This window comes from Puntigrus tetrazona, chromosome 9 (assembly GCF_018831695.1).
Source record: "Puntigrus tetrazona isolate hp1 chromosome 9, ASM1883169v1, whole genome shotgun sequence".
In the NCBI taxonomy this organism is placed as follows: Eukaryota; Metazoa; Chordata; class Actinopteri; order Cypriniformes; family Cyprinidae; genus Puntigrus; species Puntigrus tetrazona.
In genome coordinates this window covers 23,874,724-23,882,738 of record NC_056707.1, presented here as the reverse complement: position 1 = coordinate 23,882,738, position 8,015 = coordinate 23,874,724, and positions in this window count along the sequence as shown.

Genomic DNA, 8,015 nt, shown 5'->3' with positions numbered 1-8,015 from the left:
GGTATCATGTCTTTTGGCAAGGAATAATACAATATTTCTTCACCTTACAAATGCTTGTTGATAGCAAAAACGCTAAGAAATGCATCCTATTTGTGAGAAAGTGTGTTGACCTGAAAATATTAGATCAGTTTTGGGTTTCATGTAGAGAACATGATGCAGGGGAGTAAAATAATAATATTTTTTTTATCACAAACACACACACACAAAAACCATATGTATGTATAATTTTCCCCAAATATTTTTTTAGCTTTTAGTTTCTTTCTTTCTTTATTTAAGGAGTGATGAGTCAATTACTTTTCAAGGTAATCCACACTTTGGGCTTTGTGCTTAACTTGGAATATTGTTAGTGTTAGTTTATCTGTTTTCATTTATTGCAGCCACCTTTTCGATATTTAGTCATTTCAGAGTCGTTGTTTTTGCAGCTGTGAACTTTGGTAGTAGCTTGTGGTCTTTCTGCACAAAAATAATAATTTATTTACCTTTACAGTATACTAATTACAGGGATAGTAAGGCTTAAGTGCCTTAATCGAAGAGCAGGATTGTGTTGTCAGTAAGAGCAGGTTTTGCTTCATCCCTACTATGATTGATTGATATGAAAGCTTTTGTCAGGAGCTCAGAACCTATGGACGATAAAACGCCTTAGTTCTAATGACCTATATTCTTCATGGTTGATTAACTCTTGGACGTGCTCTCAGAGAAAGGCCTTGTTGCAATAGCTTCATCTCTCCCAGGCCACTTCGAATTGACAAATACATTTTGGACCAGAGAACAGAAAACGACATTTCTCAAAGATCTGGCTTTCATAAAGCCTCTGTCATATTACCAGCATGACTTGCCATTCCAAAGCTCTTGCCACAGTTTCTCTTATTAACTCGGCCCGTGCAACAGCCATGTGTCTTTTTGTATTAGACGGGTGTCAGTGTACCCACATGTCAGCACCCTGAACGTCAGAGAGCGTTAGTCGAGCCTCACGCCTGACCCCAACATGTGACCATTAACCCTAGAGTCACATAACCTTGCAGTTATTTAAAAGGTCATGACAGGGGGCCCCTAATGCCGTTTGCCACTCCTGACCCCTCACCTTGCGAGACACTTGCTCAGTCTTATAATAAACATTAGGGCCCGTGCAGCTGGTCACCTGCGGGACATCTGCTTCTGAAGGCTGCCAATTGCTTTTGAGCTTTGGAGATTTTAAGAGGCTGTTGGAATTCATTAACGGAGCTGAATGCATTGATTGTGTATTGTGAGCAGCGGCGTTTGGGGAGTGACAGACTGAAATTCGGAGATGGTAATCATTTAAACTTTTTTTTTTTTTGTAGCGTGACAGTAGTTTAGCTTTCAGAACAGAGCTTGTCCAGTAATGAGCAACTTTTGGCGTAGCGTGACTAGCATGCAACTGGGTGAAAATGAGGTAATAATTAAATGCACTCTTTGTTATGTTCTACATTTCGCTAACAATTTTTTTTGTATTGAACTAGTAGCTATGTTTACATTCACCTAAATAAATCGTTTATAATTGGATTGACGGCTCACTTGAACTTCCGAGCTTTAATGTAAACACCTCAGGAGACCCAACTGAGCTCAAACCAAATAAAATTATGGATCGAAAGGATCTGAGATATTCAGGTATTCATAAAAAAGTCATTCGTAAAACATGAACAACTTTTTAACAACATTTTTAAACCAAAGGAAATGTATTTTTTTCACGCCATCAGGAATCAAACCTCAAGTTGCTATTTATGTGTGCAAACACATTTTGTGATCATTGCTACAGCTGGCAAGAAAAAAGACCTAATAATTGATGTAGTCAGCAATTATATGTGTAAAGTGTGCACTAGCATGTCAGATGTCTAATGTGTGTTGTGTATCAAGTCATCATCGGTTTTGAATCCAGATGCATCTCCTCAAAATAAACACAATGGCTGTTACAGTATCAAGTGCTGTTGCTCATAGAAGCCTGGCTCGGTTTTTTGAAAAGAGATGAAAAGCAGGTTCGGCTTCTGACAGCAATAAACAATCTCTGGCTTCATGACCGAAGGAGCAAATGTAGTAATTGAGCTGCACTGCTTCAGCGTTTCTTGACTGGAGAAGCTTCAACGTCACTGGGACGCAAAGAGGCTTAAAGATTCAGTAATGTTTATCGTCAGATGATACTTCTAAGGAGACCGTTTAATACATGAAGGTCATTAGACGAAGCCTCCGTGTTCATTGATGTCATTTTTTTTTTTCTCAGAAGTGGACTTCTTGCTCCAGATGCACATGTGTGCTGGGCATAGCGTCTTGAAATCTTGAAAAATCATCCTGGTCTCGTGAACGTCCTCTGCCAATATTCACTCGTCAGATTCAGTGAGCCTCATGAATAGTTTTAATGTGCTATTGTGATGCTCAGCAGTTTGTGGGCATTATGGATGGATGTCTCAGCTCGAGGGAGTCGATGGGAAACAGGCCATGACACGGTGAGATGAGTCACAGAGGAAAGCGCTGAGTCCCTCATTTTCGCCTTTAAAGTGTGAAGGATGAGAATCATTCTGACTGTAAAAATGAGTCAGCAAAGCATTAAACTCAACCGCAATGTTTCCCTGTCACATCTTATGTGTGATTTTCATTTATTTTATGCAAACGCAAGCTTTGAATACTGGGAAAAAAATAATGTTTTTCAGTGATCAGCTTTGCACTTGCGAATATTAGCCATTTGGGAGTTCATCGGTTTGCCAATAGCTTTGATTTAAATATGAAGCAATAACTAATGGTAGCAAATCAAACCAAATCATTTCACTGAAATCATAATAAATGCTTCTGTCATGATACAATTCCCCTGGTAAGGAAAGTTTTTGGGCCAATCATAACTTGAAAGATCTGTTCCCACTGTAGAAGAAAACAGCTTAAACCAGCATGTGTTTCTGTGCTTTTTTGTGTTCAGCAGCAAAATTAGCCAATGAAGGTGATTGCAGTTTTTTCTTTTTGATGCATGATTGTCTTTTACTAGTTAAGCAACTGGTTGATAAAAAGCCCTGCTATGGCAAATGCAGTATTATCATTATTTTCAAACTGCATCTTATTATTTGAAGTAAAAATTATTAGAAGCATACACATAGGACAATATTACATATCATTTATTTTGATATTTTAGTATTGGAAAGTCTACCACTTTACCACAGCTGTTTGTTCAATTACTGTGATTTGCTTCAATCTATGTAAATATATGCATAGGGTTCTGTGGATGAGTCTAATAGAGTCTCATTGAGACCTTGCTTTCATGCATGAAGTTAGATGTTCATTTATCAAGGGGCTGTAAACACATCATTTCGAGTGTTACCCGACTCTCTGGCAGCATGAAAAACATTGCATTTTGCATGTTGGACCTCAATTCAAATGGGAAGCCAGGTCAATTAGTTGAAAAAAAGTAGTAGTAGTTTGAATACTGTATGTATGTGTGTTTGTGTATGTATATATATATATATATATATATATATATATATATATATATATATATATATATATATATATATATATATATATATATATATATATACACATGTTACAAAAATTATTCAGACACTTTGAAATGACCATGTATTGCTTATTTTTTAAACCACAGACTGAACTAAATTAAACAATGAGATATATATTTATATATATATATTATTATTACTTAAAAATATTAATATATATATTTTTTTTAATCTCATAAAACAATCCTATACGTGAGTGGAAATTTTGTCATGGCCATCGATCTTCAAGTGGGCTTGTGTTTTGATTTAGGATCAGGTATGCTCATCATTGAGTATTTATCTTTGTTTGTTACCCTCAAGCACAGCTTACATTCTCCTTCCAGAGTTTTTATGCACGTAGGTCCCCTTGATGTTGATTTGTACAGGATGAAATGATAATCAGGTAGGCCAAGGAAATGACAACCCTGAAACGTACCCCATGACCCATTACGATGCTAGTCAGAGGAAACCTAAGATCGCCGGTGTTACCTCTAAAGAGTGGATACATTTTCTTCTTCCAGAGCAGTGATGTAGAAAACATACAAGCTTAAGCACGTTTTGAGAAGGAAAGGTTTATTGAGAGATCATAATTAAGACTTTCTGTGGTTATTTGTTGATCCAACAATCTCATTGAATCATCACAGGAGGATTATAAAAGTAGCTTAGGTTACCCCTTTTTTGTATTCTGTCTTTGGCCCATTCAGTCGCGCATTTGCCATCTGCTTGAGAAAGAATCCTTACACATTCCCAAACACGTGCCACTGATCTGTCTACCCACTGATGCGGAAGTCCTTTGTCTACCATCTTCGCTTACAGGGCTCCATTTCAGTAAGCACAGGATCTATATATCTGATGAGTGAGATGTACCAACTAAAAAAATAAACTTTAGCCAAGGTAGAGAAGCTCAGGAAATAGTGTGGCGGAGAGCAGTAGAGGTGGCTAGGCCTGAGCCAAGGCCTTCATTGTAACCCAAGTACTGGGTATGTGGGTGCACTCTCCAGGTTTTGGGCAAGCTGCAAGCTAAAACACGTCAGGATATAATCTCTTCCACTGGCAGCATGGCGAAGGAAGCTGTGAAGATAAACAGACACGTCAGTTACAACGCTGGCCAAGTGTACTTTTTTCCACCTCCGTTGAGGCTGGAGACGTCCCTGTGTCGGACCTACACCATGTGAAATGTGAACGCCGATCGTGATGGCAATCATGTATCAGATAAGGCCGTTGGGTTCAGACACGCTGCTGGCGAGCTAGAATTTGTACCTTTCAGTCAGCTTTCTTCATGCGTCATTCAAGGCCGTCTCTAAACCTTTTCTTGATTTGTCATGCGATTTTTGAAGCCATCAAAGATCATTTTTCCTCTAATTTATTGATAAAATATGCAGTGCATTTCAGCTGCATAGAGGGAATGAGTGGGCGGAATATCTTTCTGATGGCTTCCAGAGCGTTTGGCACTTAGTGATGGATATCTTTGTGAGCACCATATCTGTCTTTGTAACTGTCATACTCTCTTGAGGAGAAATTGCTGCAGACCAAAAGGATATATTGTGTTTTAGATGTGTGTGTGGTTTGGAGTCTTTTTAAACCAAGGGTTTTTTGTTAAGGAAATAATTATTTTATATCATTTAGCTTTCTATTGACGGCTATTATTTTCAAATGTATATATTTGCAAGTGTGTATTTAAAAAAAATTAATAATAATAAATAAATAAATATATAAATAAATATAATTAAATATTTGATAATTATATCATATAACCATGATCTGTACTCAAAAATAGTCTTTTTTTTGTTTTGTTTTATGTTACATTGATCACCAGTATGACAAAACACAAAACTTTTGACTCAAAGGCCTTCTTTAGTGCATTAAACAATCTATCCCTTCACCTATGTTTTAAATAATTCATTATATTAATATAATCATTAATTAACCAACGTTCAATCACGCACATATTACATTTAAATGCTGGACAGTTTCCACATGCAGCACAACACAAACCTTCACATCCACCAGTGCGCTACAAAATATACATATACATACATAATATTTCAGTCACCGTTTAATATTTTCCAAATAATATATTATTCATTCCTTTCAACTTTAGTAATGATAAATTCTTATCATTATTCATTTATTATCTATTACCTACTTTTTTTTAATAACTATTTCTCTCATCCAATAATTTAGCATATTAAATATACAATTACATGTATATGTTAATAAGAGTATTCCTTGCGTAATGTTTTTTGTGGGACCTTGTTATCAAAAAGTTTGCTCCTGACTAAACCATTGACACTCACATTTCACGTGCTGTTTAAAGAATAGCTAAACCAGCACTAGCTAGCACTAACCAGTCTGAAAATGTAGTCTAAGCTGGTCTTTTAGGCAAAATCCAAGAGTGATAGGAGCAGTGATTCAGTTTGCTTTGGCGTCTGCGTGTTACATGTCAGTCAGCTACGTCTACAGAGCATTTATGTGTTGGCCTTGGCTGATGCTGCCCTGACAGGCAAGGGGATATTTCAGTTATTTTCTTTCTTCCTGAACTCAGATGCCTCAGGATTAGGTTTCAGGAGATGGCTACGCTGACAAATCATTGTCAATGGCACGATACCACAATCACATTATGAATGCTGAGAACATTAGTCCTTTTGTGTCTAAGAAGGTTCGGAGACAATGGTTGAGAGGTGCATATTTATCTTCCATTTCATTCGTCTTGAAACCAAAGCACCTCAAATAGACACCTAGCTATATTATATCAGCTCCTCCGATCTTGAGAAAAGTCAGTCAGTGCTGAAGGCGTCTGACAAGCTAATGTTTACGACTGCAGACTGCAGACCTCTATTTTAAAGTAGACATTAAACCTTTGATAATCCCAGAGAGTGGCTTCGGTAACCAACTCAGCTTGACCCAAGTGAGACATAATGTCTGTGGCGGTTCATAAATGGTTTACAAAAGAGTTTTGGGGGCATACAGGCAAAGCTTTTGGCATTAGATTTGATGCCAGGGTCATGACTAACCTTCCCACCCCTGACCTCTAATGAGTCACGGATGAAACTGGGGAACAGTCATGGAAATATCAGCATGTCTTGATGGCGTAACTGGTCGTGGAAAAACCACTCGTGTTTTTCTCTACGGATGTAAGCCAATCTGACTCTTCTTTGTTATTGTTTAAGGAGAGGGAGTGTGTTCACCGTGATGATATAAAGCTTGAATGGTGTGGTATTTAATCATGATCACACCAAGGGTCCACCCTTCTCCTCCCCAAAGACGACATATGAGGAGCACAGTTTGAGAGCCAGCATTTCAACCTTTCTTTTAACATTAAAAACAGCCTCAAAACATCCTCTAACAAGGAGAATGGGGGAAATGATGTGTCTAAAATCTATGACTGATTTGGACAGGCTAACCTTTTAGTCTTGTGGGTTCATTCTTTTAAAGTTCAAAATAATAATTAAAAATTCCTCATTCGTTTAAAGTTCAAAATAATAACAATTAAAAATCCCTAACGGCTGCATCATTTGCTCTGTACAAGCCGGCTTCAGTTATTTTAACTTGCGCTGTATTTTTCAGTAGGCTTGCAATCCGACACCAAACAGTAAGCCAACTCTTGTTGTAAATGTTTAGCAATTTAAAATTACAAATTGTATGTTTCAAACGTGACAACTCTGCTGAGTCAGTGTTTGCCTTTTCTGACCTTGCACTCTGTAGATGTTGAGTGATTCAGGCTACAGTGCAGTCAGCAAACACTTTTAGCTAATCAAAGCCAGACTGTAACTTACAGGCTAAACAAAACTAGCAATCCCTTTCTTTTCAGGAAGGGTATAAGCTGTGAAATTTGCTATGGAGATGTTAGAAATGTATTTGTTGTTTGCATTGCTAGAAGTTTGTTGTTTTTTTATATGTATATTTGCGTGTGTGTATTTTATAGTTTGCTTTTTGCATTTTGTAAAACAGTTATTTTATTTTTTTTTACTTTTTTACTATATATATGTGTGTTTTTTTACAATGTGTGTATATATTAGTTTTTTTTGGTTTTTGCTGCACAGAACTCCTACACCAGATATACAGCATATTTGTACAGTATAGATATAGACAGCCCATTACACAGGTATCCCATTATGCACTGCACTAAAACTAATGTGAATTTTCTATTGTGAATAAAACAACTGCATGAAGTAAAAAGCGAAATAAACAAACTACACCTCAGCTGCAAACAACTTTTTCAAAATCGAAAAAAGTGTAGCTGATGTTTTTGATGTTTTTGTTTCTGATGTTGTAGTATAAAACATAAACGTATCTTGAGCTTGTATTGACCACAGGCCTTATGTCATTTCAGGTACGTGCGTGTGTTTTTATGCCATTCTGATCATAGCCTAAGACTAAGCTTACCTGCATCCACCAATGTGTTTTGTATTCATTTTCATAGACTTGCCTTGGTTAGGACATGAGATCAGGGTCAGGAGTGATGCATTTGCCACCTACATACAGGATCTCCTTATTTAGATAGAAATTCCTGTTTCTTTACAA